Here is a 17869-nt window from a genome sequence, read left to right as displayed (position 1 = left end):
AGGGGGAGGTCAAGGCCACGCCTGCCGGAGTCGGCGAGATCCCGCGGCGCCCGGAGGGAGACCTTGCTCTGGGCGGGCCCCGCGACTTTCGTGGGAAGCGTGGGGAAGGGGCCAGCCCCGCACGAAGTTGGGGCCGCCCCTCTCCGGCCGCACCTGAAACCCACCTGGCAGCCCCGTAAAGGGCCAGGAGAGCCCTGCTCTCCAGCTGCCCCTCGGAGAGGAAAGTGATGAATTGCATTTGCCGGGAGGGTAGAGATTTCTCTTAACGTTTGAAGGACTGATGCGGAAAGAGATCGAGGCGGTGCAGACACAAATTAAAGGGTCCAGTTGCGTATCGTAGGCTAATCTGACCCCAGCTGAGAACCGCGTTTTAATGTTAAAATGTTCTGAGTAGGTGCAGCCGGGTTCATTATGTTCCTGTCTCAGCCACCCCGTCCCCGCAAGTTATGGCGGGGGGGGGGGGGGGGGGTTCCCACCGAATCCCTGAATCCCCTTGACTCTAGAGGAGGAAGAAATTTAGATGGAAGATGAAGGGCTTCCAAGAAGTGTCTGTCACCATCAGTTTGAAGTTTGAATACTTTTTCCAGGAAAAAATGGGGGTGGAGGGAGTACAACTTGATTATTCATTATTTCTTGAATACCTGTTGGGTTCCAGTAATTTGCATGCAGTGTCTCCTTAAAATTTTATCACAACTCTGGGAGCCAGGCTGTGTTATCTCCATGAAGATAAGGACAGAAAACGCAACTTGCCCAAGGTGCCGCGATTTCAGATTTTCTGTCAGTGGACACTAGAATGCCTCTCCCAGACAGCAAGCTTAACCAGCTGGGAAACACCAGGCTTATTTACCTAATAATTATTTCTTTCCTATGAGAAAAAGCCAGCAGCAAGGCCCCCTAATTCCAGGCTGCCTGTGTTGGTCTCCCAGGGAGACAGAATCCTGAGTATCACAGTTGTAGCCACAGGAGCTGGGACCACTGACCTGCTGAGCTGCCACTGGTGTCCTGGAGCCCCTGAAGTCTTGGGTCACCAAGGGTCTAGAAAAGGGACACTGAGCCCTGGAAGTAGCTTGAATCCCTGTACCCTTGGCCTCGGGGCTGGGCCTGTTGGAGACAGTCCCACCTCCTCCCCAGTTGCACAGAGCAGTTAGAGAAAAGATAGCTTGCTATAAAACAGAGCACAGATGCGAAGGGTAAGCAGAGAGAGCTCGGGCAACTTGTTTATCTTTTTGAGACTCCGTTTACCCATTTGAAAAGTGGCGGACGATACAAGGGTCAACTAACATTCTGATGACCCGAAAGCTAGTGTCTGCGAAGCACCTTGCCTCGTTCATAGTTGACGCATAATAAAGGTTGGTTGTCAGCTTCCCTTGTGGGGCACCTGTCAGTGCCCCCGTTGACTCGGTTTCCCATTAGGATGTGATGCTGTGGGTTCCATCTCCACCCTCCTGAACTGGGCCAAGATGAGATTCGTCTTGTGTGTAAAATACCTCAGGGATCCAAGGCTGACTGTTGTGCCCCGGGGAGGGGGGGGGGGGGTTGTTATTATGTAAAAGTGTAGGAGATGGCTGGGTGGAGATAGGTCTGTTTACTCTGTGTCTACAAAGACTCCGTTTGTGTATTCATAATAACAATATCCTAATGATACGGTGTAGCTGAGAAACGCCGGGTCTCCAAGGCCTTGGGGGGTGGTGGTGGTTCCAATGGCCCTCGTGGTGCCCCTTTAGGGCAGAGAGCAGTGGAAATCTTCTGATTTACAGATGGCATGCCTGGCGGGAAACAGGATCAAGCCGGCGGCTACACCAGAAAGTTTTGAGTTCACTCCACTCCACCACCACCCTTCACCCTCTTCCGGTGCCCGGTTCTTAAAGGTCACGTGCAGTTTCTGAGAACTTCCGTGCCGGCCGGGCATTGAGGCTGGCCTGCCATGGACGTGGATGTTTGAGAATCCACGAGTGGTTTGAGACATTGGCTGTTATTAGGGGTTGTTCCTCTGGGAAGCAAATGAGAGCTCTTCTGGCTTGGAACCGCAAGCTGAAATTACTGTTGAAATAAACATTTTAGCCAGGCTGTGAGGTGACTAGTCCCAGGATCTCTGCCCGTCGGTCTCCAGCTGCACATAGTTGCCCCGTTGGATGACAGAGTCTGGGAATTGGCACGTTCAGAGGTGTGGGGGAGGGGTAAGGGAGAGGGGATGCTGGCTTGGCAGGCTGGAAGCCTGGACACCTTGACATTGCTCACGGAGGTTGCCCTGAGATCAGGAGGGGGACAGGCTCTGTGCCGGTGACAGCCCTGGCCTCCAGAGTGGGGCCAGTTCTAGGGGAGGTGACCGTTTTCAGGCTCAGGACCAGAGCAGGAGAGGCCGAGATGAGACACGCACTCAGTCTGCACCTGGTTCTGCCTCAAATCTGTGTGACCTTGAGAAACTCGGTAACTCAGTTTCCCTGTGTGGCACCGTGGGACTAACTCCATCTGAGGGGAGGTCACCCAGACCCCCCGCAGAGTAAAGCAGGTGCTCCCTGAAGCTTCTTAGGCTGCGGCGTGAATTCTTTCCATCCTTGGTCGTGCATCCATTCGGTCACATTTCTTGAGCAACTGCCTCGGCCACTGTCGTAGCTGCCAGGGATACAGTAGCAAAGGGGACAGCCGCAGCCCCTGTTTCCATGGAGCTTCTATCGTGGGAGGAGATTTCCAGCAGGCACGGGCGCACAAGATGTGTCAAGAGGTGGCCAGTGCTGTGCAGAAAAATAAAGCCAGGTGAGGGGTTAGCATGATGGGAGCGGGTGCTGGGTAGCATCTGGGCAGCGGGGTCAGAGAACGGAGTGAGCTGGGTCCCTAAGGCGAGAGGGTGTTCGCCCTTCCGCTAAAGGCACCCCCAAGCCATTGTTTCAGAGTTGTTGGTAAGTTAGTAGATTTGGAGACTGGACAGCGTATCTGTCCGCATCTGAAGCCAGCCAGACCTCGAGGCCCAGTTCAGATGCCGTTGCCTCCTTAAGCGTTTCTCTGAACCCCAGCTTTCAAAAGCCGCAGGACCTAATGGCTCCTCGTCCAGCCTCTACTTTTTTTATTAGTCATTTGCGTTCTTATCGCCTCTTGCCCCTCCCCTTCACATAAAGCACCCCCCTGGCCGAGGGCACCAGGCCCTTGTGGATCTGGGTACTGGCTCTCATTGCTGTCCTGTACCCTCCTGGGGGCTGGTGATGGTACTCACCCAATTGGGTGCTCTGTCTTAATCAGTCCTCCAGGGACCCCAGCCGGGAGGTGCAGTCGCCGGTCCCGGTCCACAGGTGAGGAGACTGGTGCTCAGGAAAGTTTAGTAATTTGCCCGAGATCACACAGCTGGTAAGTGTCACAGCCAGGATTTGACGGTGGGGTCCCAGGCTGAGGACCTCAAAGCGGTGTGGAAAGACCTTGTGTTGATGTTTAAGACGCAGAGCCACATGAGGTTTCAGGTCCGTTTTCTCTTTAAATTTTTATCTTTAAAAAGAGGGGGCGGGGGTTGTCCTCTCCTTGACTTTCCTTGTTTTAAGCAACTCAAGCATTTGCTTATCTTTGTGCCGTTAGCAATTTCAGCAATAGATTGGTCTTGTGTTATCCCTTCTGTAAAGGGTCTCTGCTGGGGTAGGGGTGAGATTTCAATCTCCACCTTGGAACCGGGGATTCTCTTAGAAAGCCAGCCACCGGGACCACAGGGTTTAGTGTGGACATCCTTGGCGACCTGAGCGGGACAGAAACTGCTGAGGCTCGGGGGTGAAAGTCACTGCTCTTGAACACCATTCCCATTGGTTTCCCTGGGGAGATCCCCTGTGGGCCAGCACCCTCACCCGGGTGACCGCTCAGTGAGAAGGATTGCGCTTTGCTTCTGCCAGGACACTTGAGGACAGGGCACCAGCTTTGGAGTCAAACACACCCTGGTTACTAGCTTCTGCTTACTACTAGCTATGTGTCCCCAAGCAAATGATTTAAGATCCCAAGCCTCAGTTTACCCATCTATTAAATGGGATCATGTCACCCACTTCGGAATTGTTGGACAGGAATCTGTGGGGTTGGCATCGTTCATACACTCACGGAGCCCGATGCCACAGGAGGGAGGAGGTTTCCCGTTTATCCAGAGTCCAAACAAATCGATTGAGTGTGTATGTGTGTGTAAACTTCTTAAACGTTTTGAAGTGTGAGATACTGGGATTTGATGACATCGGGTGATTCCAGAGGGCTGGTCACCGGCTCATTTGGCCTTCCAAGGAACCAGGAAATTTCCATAATAGTCATTATGCCTGCTTTGTGTTCCTTGTAACATTCCAATCGAGTTTACTGGAGGATATACCAGGACCCTCTAGCCATTCTGAAAGATGAGTTTAACCCCCTTAAGCCATTTCAAGAGTCACAGAGTGCATGGTTCAAGGAAAACAGCAAACATGAGCCTGGACCTCAGCCCCTCCCACCCATCCGGTGGCCAGTTGACAAAAGTAGAAAATCAGATACATAGGTGTTTACCCAGATTTTAGCCCTAGCAGATAAGCACAGCCAACATATCATTAAAGCTGTCCAAAGCAGCCGCCGTGGGGATGCTGTGTTTGCTGTGGGTCACTAAGGGCTGTAAACACTCCAGAGAGGTTGGCAGGCTGTGTTTACAAGGTGTGTGTACGTGTGCGTGCCTGTGTGTGGAGTTATTTTTTATGAATTCACTCTCCGTAGATGCACTTCATGTTGCGTGCGTCCGATGAGTGCCAGTCCGGGAGGGGAAAAGTCAGGAATGACTCCTGTTCTAAAGGACCACCCCTTCCGTGCCCCTTGGGGCAGCCACCCTGAAGGCGGGGACTTCGTGCTTTCTCTTGTCTGCTGTTGGGATGCCCTCAAGAGAAGCCAGGTGGAGGGCCTGGGTCGTGGCCATTCCTCTGAGCCCTTGGCCAGTGCCAGTGGCCCCAGAGGCGCTAGAGCAGACCCGGATTTGGAAGAAATTAATGGCCAGAGAGGTACGACAGGTGGGTGAGTCCTGAGCTCTGAGCTGGGGGGACGCTACGCCCGGGCTCAGGAAGAGGGGAGCTGGTGGGTGGGTTCAGTGACGGCGACCGTCCCAGTGCTCCCTCCATCTGTGCGCTGGGCTTTGGGGACCACTGCGGGGAACACCCACCACCTGGGAGCCTGCCTGCAGGTGCCACCAGCCCCATCTGTTGTTGCCGCCCAGACTCGGAGGCTGGCTCGGGCTCCCAACTAGTTTGGGCCGTGACTTTATCACAGGCGTTGAGTGCGTTCGGTACCTTTGAATCGTACAGAAGCTTCAGAAAGCTCTCCCTGGGGGCCTGGAGACAGGTGAGAACAACAGGTGCCAGTTCCTTCCCGGACTGCACGGCTCTGCCTCACCGGTGCCCTGGTAACGTGGAAGTCCCCCTGTGCCCAGGCAGGGAAGAATGTGTATTTCCGGTTTGGGGAAGGTCCCTTTAATGGCGAAGAAGTGTTTGTTCAGGGCCGCCCAGGAGCCGAGCACTTTGTTACCTGCACTCCTGTTGGTCTTGTGCTACCCCCGTAAGGCAGCCCTGCGGCATTCCTCCCCATCCTAAAGGTGACACAGTTGGGGCTCCTGGGTGGCTCAGTTGGTTGAGCGTCCGACTTCAGCTCAGGTCATGATCTCACAGCCCGTGAGTTCGAGCCCCGCGTCGGGCTCTGTGCTGCCGGCTCGGAGCCTGGAGCCTGCTTTGGATTCTGTCTCCCTCTCTCTCTCTGCCCCTCCCCCCCCCCCCATAAATAAAACATTTTAAAAAATTAAAAAGGTGACCTAGTTGAGGCTTCAAAGCAGTTAAACAGATTGTAGGAAGTGGCTGTTCGAGGACGTCACACTCTCTGCCCCAGGACCATTGCTTCTCACTGCGGTTTTTCCTTCACCAGCTGACGATTCCTTGAGGGCCACCAGGGCACCAGGCAGAGGCTGTGCGGCTGGGTGTCACGGGCTGGGTGTCATGGGATGCCCTCCCTGACATCTTTGACGCTGGCTTCCAGTCAGCCAGAGGCATTTGGAAGCGAGGGCCTCTGGGGCCCAGGGCCACTCAGCTGGCTCCAGGAGACGACCCTGTCCCCCTGCCCCCCCTGCCCCGGCGAGAATCCAGAGCAGCCAGCTGACCCGTGACAGGAGGTCCAACCCAGGCAGAGTCCCCAGAGGGAAACAGCAGCAGGGATAGAGTCCGTCACTCTCTACGAAGTGAGGAAACCGAGGCCCAGAGTGAGGAAGGGACCATACTGCACGAGGCCGTGTGGTTTCCCGGGGTCAAATATCAAGACCCCCAACTACACGTGATACCTTGGCAAAGCTGGGAACTTTCCCTCTTGACCTCCTTCCTTAAAGGGGGTTTCAGCCTGAGGATCACAGGGGTCCGAGGTAGGCTCCGCCTCTATTCTGCCTGTAGTGCTGGGGAGGGGGCCTGGGAATCTGTGTGTTTATTGAGTGCCCTGGGTGATTCTGATACGAGGGTTCCCCGGGCCAGACTTTGAGAGCCTCTCTGCCCTCTGCGTTTCTGGGATTGGGTTAATTTTAGAGTGAGAATATTAGCAGGCCGAGCACTCTGGTTTACCCCCTGCATCCCGACATCGTCCTTGGCCGCACCCTGCTCCCTCCCACAAGTGTCCCCAAGTGGACAAGAGGCACATGGACACCCTAGCCAACTCTCCCTCTTTCCCTTCCTAGCCCACGCGCCCCTCCCGCCCCTCCCGCCCCCACCTGACCTTCTCCGAATCTGTTAGAAAGAGGCACGTGCTAATCTGTCTCGTGCGCTCCCAGGATCTGCCAGGGGTGAGAAAGCAACCGGAGTAAGACTCTGTCTTTGCTCAGATCCCCCCGCCCCGCTCCCCACACCGTCACCAGCACGTCTGCTCAGCCGCTGTTCCTTCTTCCTTGAGTACCTCGGGGCGGGGGGAGGGGGCCAGGCACGGGGCAGGGCGCTGAGCGGGCAGAGGGGGACCGCACGCTCGGCCTAAAGAACCTCGGTTCATCCAGATCCCTTAGACTTGGGACCAAGCCCGCTCGGGGCTCAAACTCACCATCCACGAGATCTTGACCTGAGCCGAAGTCGACGCTCAATCCACTGAGCCAGCCAGGTGCCCCTCTGGCACTTTTGCATCATCCCAAACTGTGACCGTACCCATTGAGGAGTAAGTCCCCACCCGCCGCTCCGGCCCCTGGTAACCCACCATTCTGCTTCCCGTCTGTGCATTTGCCTCCTGTAAGCACTTCATACGGTAACTGCAGAACCCTGCACTCTCAACGGACTGTCCATCCTTGTCCCTGCACTGCCTGTCCTGGAACCGCATGTGGAGATCCCCTGGCCCCGGTACTTTAGTGTTCTTTCAACTCCTTCCTTGAAAACTCGACCACCTCATTTGTGTGCTGGGAAGCTCTGGGAAAGACGTAAATTCAGTTGCCTTTTCTCCAGTCTGTTGTTAATGCCTCTGCCACTGTGATGGGTTAAGCATATACCTTTTTTGTTGGGTTGGTTTTGTTTGGTATCACTTTTCTTTTTTTTTTTTCAACTTTTTTTTTTTTTTATTTTTTTTTATTTTTTTTTGGGACAGAGAGAGACAGAGCATGAACGGGGGAGGGGCAGAAAGAGAGGGAGACACAGAATCGGAAACAGGCTCCAGGCTCCGAGCCATCGGCCCAGAGCCTGACGCGGGGCTCGAACTCACGGACCGCGAGATCGTGACCTGGCTGAAGTCGGACGCTTAACCGACTGCGCCACCCAGGCGCCCCTGGTATCACTTTTCTTGAAGGGGAGTTGCTTGGGCTTCTGTTAGTTGGTTTTCCTTAGCATACTCGTGATGCCTAAGCTCTGACTACTAAGGACTACTCATCACGGTGGGGAGTCTAGCAGCCAACCAGAAGGAAAAAGAACCATCCTCTTGGGTTCTGGGGCAGACATGGGGGCCAAACTGGACCACCTCCTCCCACCAGCAGGTGCACGGGCTCTTTAAGTGTGGGGAAGAAACGTCGCTCTGGGTGGAGCCTCCCCTCTCTCTTACACCCTGAGAAAGATGGTGGAGAAACCCCTTTTTATAGAAAGGGAAAGAGAGGCAGACACGTTGTGATCGCTCCAGGCCAGAGCTCTCTGACAGAACTTTGTGCAAAGGTGGAAATGTTCTAGACCCGTACAGTCCCATATGGTAGCCACTGGGTTTAAAATGTAGCTAGGGTGACCAGTGAACCGAATTTCAGTTTTTTTCAAATATTTCTTTTAAGGGGGGCTGGGGACAGAATCCCAAGCAGGCTCTGCACCGTCAGCGCGGAGCCCGATGTGAGGCTCGATCTCACGCACCACGAGATCATGACCTGAGCCGAAATCAAGAGTCAGGCGCTTAACCAACTGAGCCCCCCCCAGGTGTCCCCACTTTTTATTTAATTGCAAAAGGCTCCATGCGGCTAGTGCCTACTGTATTGGGTGGCCCCGAGTCAGGGCATGGGACTACAGATGTTTCTGGGGCTCATCGAAGCTCGCAAAGCCTGAGAAATGTATTTTTCCACGGCGCCGCTCTGACGCTCCCACGCTCCCACGCCCCTCCCTGTGGCCCAGACTGCCTGCATCAGAATCACTCAGAGCCTATTGTGGTTGTTAAGTTCCTGGGCCCCCTCGCAGACCTGGACAGTCAAAAATATCCAGGGAGGGAGGAGCCCACAGATCTGCATTTCAAGCAAGTTCCCTCCTCTGCCTTGTGATCCTGACCCTCTCCGAAGTGGGAGGACCAAGGCCTCCCAGCACCTTCATTTTTACTTGTGTGGCTCTTCCCAGCCCCCGGTGACCCATCAGCACCCCTGTGCTTCTTCCCCCTCCCCCCATCCCTCATAACCACATGCTCCAGGCCGGTGGTTCCCAAGATGGGGTGCCAAGACCAGCAACATCAGCCTCACCTGAGAACCTGTTACAGGTGCAAAGTCTCTGCCCGCCCCCCCCCCCCCGCCCCCGCCCCCGCCCCTCAGACCTGCAGAATCAGAAACGGGGTGGGCCCAGCAATCTGGGTCTTAATAATCCCCCTGAGGTGATGCTGATGCAGATACGGCATGGGACCAATCACTGAGCAGCACGGCTCTGGGAAGCTCCTTCTGCTTAAATCCGCCAAATCCTCTCCCGTCTTCTCCCTCTCCCTGCCCCTTCCACCTCCCCTGTACTCCGGCCTGTTCTCTCCCCGTCTGCCCAGAGCCGTTGAGACCCTTCCACACCTGGGGACTACAGGCTGTGTGGCTAGATGATGCATTGCCTTTCACAAGGGCCTTTGGGGATCCTGGCCTTACCCGAAGGGTGGCCATAACGGGGATGTCATAGGTGAGGCAAGCAGAACACAGCACCCCAATCCCCACCCCGTCTCCCCACGTCCCAGGTGGTGGCCGCCGTTCACCCTGGGTCAGAATCTCGGAAGAGCAGAGGGCCAGATGGGCCCGTTTCCCTGGGGCCCCTAGAGCCCCTCTTGGGGACGAGGGCTCTGGTGCACGCCCCCCCCCCCCCCCTCGCGTCCATTGGCCCAGAGGAAAGCGGCACAGCGCACGGCCGTGCTCGACAGACAGCGCTTGTGTATTTCACGTCTTCCCGACGTGCAGGGAAAGCGAGGAAGCCGGAGGCCAGAACGTCACACTGGCCCCGTGACTTGCCCACCGTGGTCACTCACGTCCGAGCCTCAGTTTCCCCCTTCCAGGAAACGAGAGTCATAGCGTCAGCCTGGCTCGGCTCCCACGCCTGTGGTTTGCCTGAGCCCACGATATGCAACAGCTTTGGAGTGTGTGAGCCCCTGACAAATGGGGTTGGCCCCGCCGGCAGTCTTTTCCCTCTTTGGTGCCGGTGCGGGCAGACCTGTGCCTCAGGTGACCAGCTCATCCTGGACTGCCAGAACTCTCCCGGTCTCAGCATTGAGCGTCCCACGCCCTGGGACACCCCTCGGTCCCCTGGCGAAACAGGACCGTCGGGCACCCTCTCTGTACCCCCAGTGGCTTCTTAACACTTAGCTGTGCCAGCCGTACTTACCTGCTGCTGCTGTATCGGACGAGCGATCCCCCCCCCACCCCACCCTTGCACTCTCCGCGGCTAAGGTGTCCCCTGCCTGGCCTCTGACCCCTCTACCTTCGCTCGCCTTTTGGTGCTGTTCTCTCCCAGCTCATTCACGTCTCTGGGCCACAGCTGAGGGTCAGGATGATTCCAGCCGAGCACCTTTACTAAGTCAGATCTGCCCGCTTGTTTTTGCTTAATTACTCACTGGATGCATACTCCTCTGACTGGGTGCCTCGTGTTGACAAGCTGAGCCAAGCCAGCTCTACCCTCCCGGGACTTACAGTCTGGAGGAGAAGGGTTCTGTCTGGAACCTTTAACTTGAACCAGAAGGATGGCCTCCCTCAAGCTCTCCCCAGATCTGCCAAGGCTCCTGGTTCACCCGCCTGGCGGGTGTTGAGTACCCGCTCTGGCCTGGATTTGGGGCTGGGACCCACGGACAGCCTCTCTTTTGACTCCTGTCGAGGAGCTCAGAGCCTCCTCACTGTCCCACGAGCCAGCTGGCTCACTCCCACCCCTCGCCTGCTTACTTCTGTTACCGTGCCACCCCACGCTGACTTCCGAGTTTTCCGCCTCGTCCCGGGCCCCCGACCCTTCTGCAAAAGCCTGTCTTGTTCATTCCACCTGCTCTGTGCTTTGTCCTTGCATTGCCATGGGCGTGTGTCATTGGAGCACAGGGTAGCTGTGGCAGGTCCTGCATGAGCGTTTCTCGAGTGTCACCCTGGGCTCTCGGAACTGTCCTCGCCGACGGGGCGGGGCCATAGGGCACCTGCACCTCTGTCTCCCTCTGTTCACCTGGAGCACAGAGCAGGGCTCCAGGAAATGCTCCCAGTGGGGGGGAACACGTGCGCGTGAATGTTTGCGCTGGAAGGACCTTGGGGGAAATCTAATCCTGCTGACAGTGACACACCTTTGGCTGAGCCTCACCCAGCAGGTCGGGCACACCTGGAGAGCACCTGCGGCCTCACCAGTAATCGTCAGGCTTTTGAGGGGTCGGTAAACACGTCCCTCTTTTCTGGAGCCGGCTGAAAGCTATCGGCAGGAATGGGACGGGTGGAGACGGTGACTTGGGTTGTGCCTTGTGGGCACCCCCCCTCCCCCCCCCCCCACACCCCTGCACTGGATTTCGTTCTCAGCCTCCGTCTGAGATGTAAGCTCACGAGTTCATTTGCTTTTACGCTTGCCCTGGTCCTTTGTGTCATCTGGTCACCCTGTAAACAAGTGGACAGTTTGTGTTTCAGTCTCCAGAATCATTGGGGGGGGGGGGCGCCTGGGTGGCTCAGTCGGTTGAGCGTCCGACTTCGGCTCAGGTCATGATCTCGTGGTTCGTGAGTTGGAGCCCCACGTTGGGCGCTGTGCTGACAGCTGAGAGCCTGGAGCCTGCTTCGGATTCTGTGTCTCCCTCTCTGCCTGTCTCCTGTTCACACTTTCTCTGTCTTAAAAATAAACATTAAAAAAGAAAAAAGAAAAAAGAATCATTGAACCTGTAGAGCCCCTGAAGTTCTTTTCTTTTCTTCATTTATCCTGTGAATACTTGGGGTGCACCTGCCTGGATCAGAACCCTTAAGTAACAGGGATACAATTGTAGATAAAACACAAAACTGCCCAAAACACAGTCCTCCCCGCTGGCCTGAAGTCAAGGATATTTTCAGAGGATGAGACACCGAAAATTCTTCCTCCGTTTTCGGTGCCGTTGAACATTTCCTAAAATGCCTTTCTGCTTCCCCACCTTGGTCGCAGGGCCAGTGGAGCCCGGGCGACTCCTTTTTTGGCATTGGGCTTCTGCAGACTTTCCGGTTCTAACTCAGAGCCTGCGCGCCTGGGACGGCTTGTTGTACTTGGCCCCACAACTTTCCCTGTCTGGGTTCAAGAAAGTCAGAATCCATTGCGTGCATCACCGAGTCTTGCCGTTGCTTCTTTGTCCTCAGACTAAGCCAGAGCTCTAGTTAAGTGGGCACCTGAGCTGGCCGGGACCTGGTTAGAAGACATTTGGTTGTGTGTTTGGGCGCCCGCTGGGGTGTTTCGAGGTGGCCTGCAGCTCCTCTTGCCTCTCTTCACGCCAGGCTCCTGGAGTAGGCATCAGGGACTTCCCCCAAAAGGCCGTGTGTCCCCGTGCGACCTCCTCTCCCAGGGTGATCGGGCCTTCCGTCTGCAGCCGGCCCTGCCGACCTCTAGGCCAGAGCCCCGCCCTCTTGCTGTCCCTGAGCCAGCTGCGCCTTCCTGCTTCCCGGGCTGACTCGCTGATCCTGTTCACTGGGTCCTTTTTCAGAGACTCGCGGTTCGCCAGGCAGATGAACCAGTGTTCTGAGCAGCGCTTAGAGGGACTCGTGCTCCCCCCTCCCCCGCGCCACCCGGGACGCTCTCCGCAAGGTGTGCCGTCCCTTGGGAACACGCGGGCAAAAACCATGCAGGGGAGCCCCCTCCCGGGACTCCTGCTTTGCAGGGTCGCCTACACCAAACAGCCCAAATCAGTGAGGTGCTTGAGTCACCCCATTTTGCAGAGGAAATAACTGAGGCACAGGGAAGTAAAGAAGCTTGTCCCAGGCCACAGAGCCGGGAGGCAGAGAAAAGGATTCAACCCGAGGTCCAGCTGGAGTCCGGCTGGCAGTAGCCATTACTCTCCTGTCCCCGCTGCCATGTACATCGTGGGGTCACTTGCGCCCATCCTAAGCAGTGGCGTGGCAGAGTCTGAAGTGAGCGGTGACGGAGGGACTTTATCCCTTGAGAGGCCGGGCACGCCCCTCCTGTCCAGGGGCCCCACCCCTGCTGCAGAGCTCACCGTGGCTGCCTCCCGGGGCTGGGCTGGCCCCTAGTAAACTAGGAGGATCGTGGGCCAGCTCTGTATACTCCAGCCCGAGGCTCAGGTGTGGGTGAGCTCTGCGCAGGCATCCCCGACAGAGGGTTCTCTCCCAGGGCTGTGCGTTTCCCCGCTGCTCTTGACCACAACACGTGAAAGATAACAGAGTCTGCAAGAGGGTCCAGCGACTTTCCCATGCACCCTGTGAGGCCGGGAGGCGTGCTCACCATCATTCAGAGCGGCATCTGCGGCTCGGAGAGGCCCTTGCTTACTGCTCAAAAACTTCCTGAAAAAACTAACTTTGTATTGTATTGTATTGTTTGTACTTCCTCTTGCTTTCCTACCACCTGCCCGGAGAGTCATGTAGTTGCAGGGCTAGTTGAGTTGCAGATGATAGAAACACCACTGGAACGGACTCACTGAAAGGAAAAGCAACAGCGCCCCGTAACTGAGATGGTCAGAGGTAAGCCCGGCTTCAGGCGTAGCTGCATCCAGGGGCTCAAATGATGTCATCTCCCAACTCTCCTTTCATCTGTTGGGGCTTTATCCTTTCTGGTGGCAAAATGACCCCTAACAAGTCTAAGCAACATTTACCTTTCTAGGCTTCCAGTCAGTGCAGAAAGCCCTTCACTCCCAGTATTTCCGGAAATCCCAGGGCTGATTGTCATTGGTTTAGCTTTAATGACGTGACAGCTCTAAACCACTCACCTGGTCCAGTGGCCTAGAATGCATTGACTGGCCAAGCCCAGATGTGCACCCTTCTCTGGAATCAGTTGGGGTAGGGGTTGTGAGCCCCCAGTGAAATGCACAAGCTGAAAGGAGGGTGTTAGCCAAAGGCAAGTCAAGGAGAATGTTCATCCCTGGCAAATGCGGGAGCTGACCCCTGCGGAGCATGAGAGGAGTTCCTTCAGCAGATATGTGTGTGTGTGTCCCTCGCTAGGTGCCATGGGGTTGAAAGGAAAGCCTTAGATGTGGACCCTGTCACTTAAGGATTTTGCAGGTTTTCTTGAGCAGCTACCATGGGCCAGGCCCTGTTGTACACCTCTGTGGAGGAGCTCAGTTCTCTCTTCTGTTAAGAAGTCATTCTTTCTCTTGTCTTTCCTCCTTCTCTCTAAGGACCAGCTAGAGAGTTGCCACCTCTCAGCTTCCTTCTCAGTCTCCTGGTCATAGGTAATTATGTCTCTGCCTGCTTCTCCCTTCCATCCCTCTGTTTATACCTCTTTTGTCACCCCTGTCCCAGGTGGGCTTTTACAAGGACCCGAGCATCTGTTGGCTTCCTGAGCATGGGGGTGGGGTGGGGTTGATCTGAGCACACACACCCACCCACCCCAGTGTGCCTGCATAAATGCGTGATGTGATGTTCCCATTGCCGGCCTCCTGCCACATCCCTGATGCTGCTGAGCGCACTGAGGGCAGTGACAACAGCTGGTGCTTTGGGCACTCCAGATAGCATCTGGCTTCTCTCAACCTCCCCATTGGGAGTCAGATTTTCCAGGCCGCATGTGGAGCTTGGCCATCTCCCTGGAAAGCACGGATTGATTCCCCTCAGAGATGACCTGAATCCGTACCCCGCAGGCAGATGCTGCCTTCTCACAGCAAGGCAGGGAGTGGGCAGCCCAGGAAGGTAAGAATTTAGAAAAAGGGATGGTTAGCTTGCCTCTGTGCCTGGCATTGTTTAGGGTGTAGGTGCTGGCTCCACATTTCCTTTGGTATCTGCCCTTTGGGGGAGGGTGAGTCCCCCCACGAAGACAAGTACCTGGACCCGGGGCTCTGAATGTGGGGACCCTGGAGGCGTGTACCAAGTGCCTGGGGCCATAAAGCCAGACTGCCTGTGTGCAGATGGTTTCAACAGTGGGGACCTTGAGCAAGCTTCTCAGTCCTTCAGTTTCTTCATGTGTAAATTGGGGGAACTACCAACTCGGGGTGCTGTCCCTCCCTGGTAGAGGTTTTGCGGAGATTCACCGGGATGACTTAATGCACGGTGTTTCGCATGGTCCTTGACACATAGTAGGTGCTCAGTAAACATCGTTTGTATCAGTTTTATACCAGAACGGGTGCTGGAGAGATACAAGGCTCACGGGAGAGATGCCCACACTGCACAAACCTAAGGTCAGTGATCAGCGGGAGATAAAGTCCTTGGGAGCAGAGTGAGGTCCTGCCTGGCAGGTCCTGGCAGCAGATTGTCAGGGCTTCCTGAGACCCAGGTTCCGCACCCTGTCGTGGAAATGGCAGAAGTCACCCTGCAGAGCCCGGCATACAGCAGGTACTTGATAAGGAAAGCAGCTGCCTTATTCGTAAGCCATCTCAAATGCGTTGCAGGTGTTTATTAAGCACGGGCTTGGCGTTGGCGGTACCAGAAGCATCTTCCCAAAGGATCGGGTGTGTGTTCGTGAGCCTGTTGGGACTTTGAGAGTGTGGGCAATGACTGACCCTTTAGCCTGGTTGTCTGTGGCATATGGTTGGAGTCAGGGCGCTGTGGCTGAGCGGTGATGATGGGAGGTCCATGGGGAGCACAGGCCGTGCGTGAAGCCTGTAGTCAGAGGGAATGTGAGTCGGCCTTGGGGAAGGCCTGGGGCTTGGTTCCCCTGTGCAGCCTCAGGGGTGCCAGATTCCCAGGACGGTCGCTGAGCCTTCGCCCAGCTCCGCATCCTGCGGGGAGCCTTCTGCTCCCGCCACCGCGGGTCCCGCCAGGAAGCCCCCCAGTGCTCCAGGTGTGAGGAGGTGCCTACCCCACGGGACTCTAGCCAAAGCTGGGCTTGTTGTAAGGACACGACAGGCAACCCCAAGAAGTCCAAGGCTGGCCGCGTGGGGTCCGGACATGAACGCTGGGAGCCTGCGGCAGTGCCCCCCTCTGCGTCCCGCCCCCTTCCTCTTCCCACCCAAGGGCTCCCCCTAGCTGCCTTCCCCGGCTTAATCCTCTGCTGTAGCCTGGGTCTCTTCAATGCCCTGGCGACAGAGAATCTCATTGGCCCCTGCCTAACCAATAGTTGGGCACACCCTGGGTCAGGTGACTCTTCGGCCCAATCAGCTGCAAGTATCGTGGGGGGGGGGGGGTAGGGTACCTGGCCTATGGAGTTGCTTCCTTCCAGATTGTGGGAAAGTAGTTAACGTAGAGAATTGGGGGCAAGGACGACAAATTGCCTCAGAACGTCCAGTGCAGTGTGTTCCTCCTGCTCTTGACTGCCTTCCGGGACTGGAAACTCCCTTCCAGGCAGCCCCTACAATTTTTTGATCAGTTTTAAGCATTCGCTCACCTTTTTATGGAGTCCCAAGTCGATCTCATTGCAGCATCCACCTGTGGTCCCATGTCCTGCCACGTGAAGATCTAATACACTAAATCTATTTCCTGGACCTGATAGGCCCTCTGATGCAACTACTGGACTCTGTGCAGATAGCAGGAGAGTGAGAAGTAGAAACAATACAAAGTTAGTTAGCTCCGTGGTACAGGACCCCGTACACCCTACCGCACTAGCTTCATTTCCCCAGATGTCTTTCTTCCCGGTCAGGCCAGAGCAGATTGTGCTGGAGGGGCAGGGGGAGGACAGGGCATCTTGCCTTGATCCGCCCGGCTCGACCAGCCTCACATCGCTCACTCCCCACCGGGAGCCCTTTTTGACAATAGATGAGAGCTGCCGCTCGTCCAGCAGGAGAATGTTCCCCATGCTGAGCTGTGTGTTCCCGGCTCTCCTGATGTTTGTTTCAAGAGGACTCAGGAACCCGAAGACTTCAGTGGCGCCCACTGGGAGCAAGGCTGGGAGAGGGGCAGCTAGAAACCCCACCGGATGCTGTGAGGACAGGCGGGGACGGCACAGTAGCCTGAGCCAGGCCGGGGCTGTGGAGTTCGGCTGCCATTCCCCTTTCCTGCAGCCCACCCTGTACCACCCACCCCCGTGCTGACAGCTCCTAGGTCAAAAGGAACCGAAACATCCAGTGACAAGTTCACACACTCCTTTTGCGGTCGATTAAGCAGCATCCGTGGCCAGATAAACAGCACTTGCCCCTTGGCAAGAGGGTCCTGTGAACATTTACATGTAGCCAAGAGATTACAGAGAGAGGAAGACAGAGGTGGAGGAGAGAAGCGATATGTTACTTGCGGACCAGTTGAAAAAGGGGATTGAATTTGTGCCTGGAAATGTTGGAGTCAGCTGCCTGTCGGCCAGGCCAGCCGGGATGGGGCTCTGGTCCACCCCACCCCTCCCCCCCGCTCAGCTTCCCCCAAATTAGTTTTTTGCAGGTGTGCACCCAGAGAAAATGCTAATTTGGAAGGAGATTTATAGCTTTCTCTGGAGATCAGGGGCGGGAACAATTTCCTGGGCAGTGAGGTTATCCCGGGTTAATTTTCATGATTACTGAAAGAATCTTAGCTGAACGTTCTTTGGCCCTGCCCGTGGCCCTTGCCGGATGCCACGCTGACCGTTCACCTGCGGGAGAACCACAGGGGTGCTGTCCCTTTGTCCCTGGGCCTCCTGGGTTGGAGGTTCATTGTCCAGGGCCTTGTGGCTGAAGAATAACCAGAGCTCGCGTTGGATTTTTTTGTTTGTGTTTGGTTTTGATTCCTGGAATGTCTGCAGCTATGTGCCATCCACCCCCAAAGGAGTGACCTCGCTGGCCTGGCTGGTGACCAGCCTGCAGTTCCAGGGGGGAACATGGCAGCACGCCCACAGGACACAGAGCTTTTTCTTATTACAAGTTGAATTACAGTGCAAACACCTGCATTGTAATTGTTACGACACTTACTTCTTTATTCGGCCTACTTTCTGCTGCTTTGGCCAAGCATGGGAAGCAGCGCTTTGAGCATCAGCAAACTGCAGATGTATGTTTTTTGTTTCGTTTTGGGTCCCCCGCTCCACCAATTCTGTATACCCCAGGGACACGTGTCTCCTCTCCTTCCTCCTCAAGCAGCCACGAGGGATCATACCATTTCGGATGTGTCGGAAAAGGGGTCCCAACCTAAGGCCTGGGACATCCCAGGAGTGGTGTTGGCGGATGGGAAGAAGGAAGAGAAAAGACATAGAAAAGTTCAGTTCAAGAGAGTAGGGCAAGGGGAGGCTGACTTCGA

The 17869-nt window shown here is 55.8% G+C and overlaps 1 protein-coding gene across 3 annotated transcripts in view; it reads left to right on the top strand.

Moving 5' to 3' along the window:
* Positions 1-17869, top strand: part of KAZN (kazrin, periplakin interacting protein) — a 1074196-nt gene that overhangs the window by 911827 nt on the left and 144500 nt on the right. The gene's annotated exons all lie outside the window — the stretch shown is intronic.

The sequence above is a fragment of the Panthera onca genome, chromosome C1, assembly GCF_046562875.1.
Source record: "Panthera onca isolate mPanOnc1 chromosome C1, mPanOnc1 haplotype 2, whole genome shotgun sequence".
NCBI lineage: Eukaryota > Metazoa > Chordata > Mammalia > Carnivora > Felidae > Panthera > Panthera onca.
This window is presented reverse-complemented; position numbering and strand designations above follow the sequence as displayed.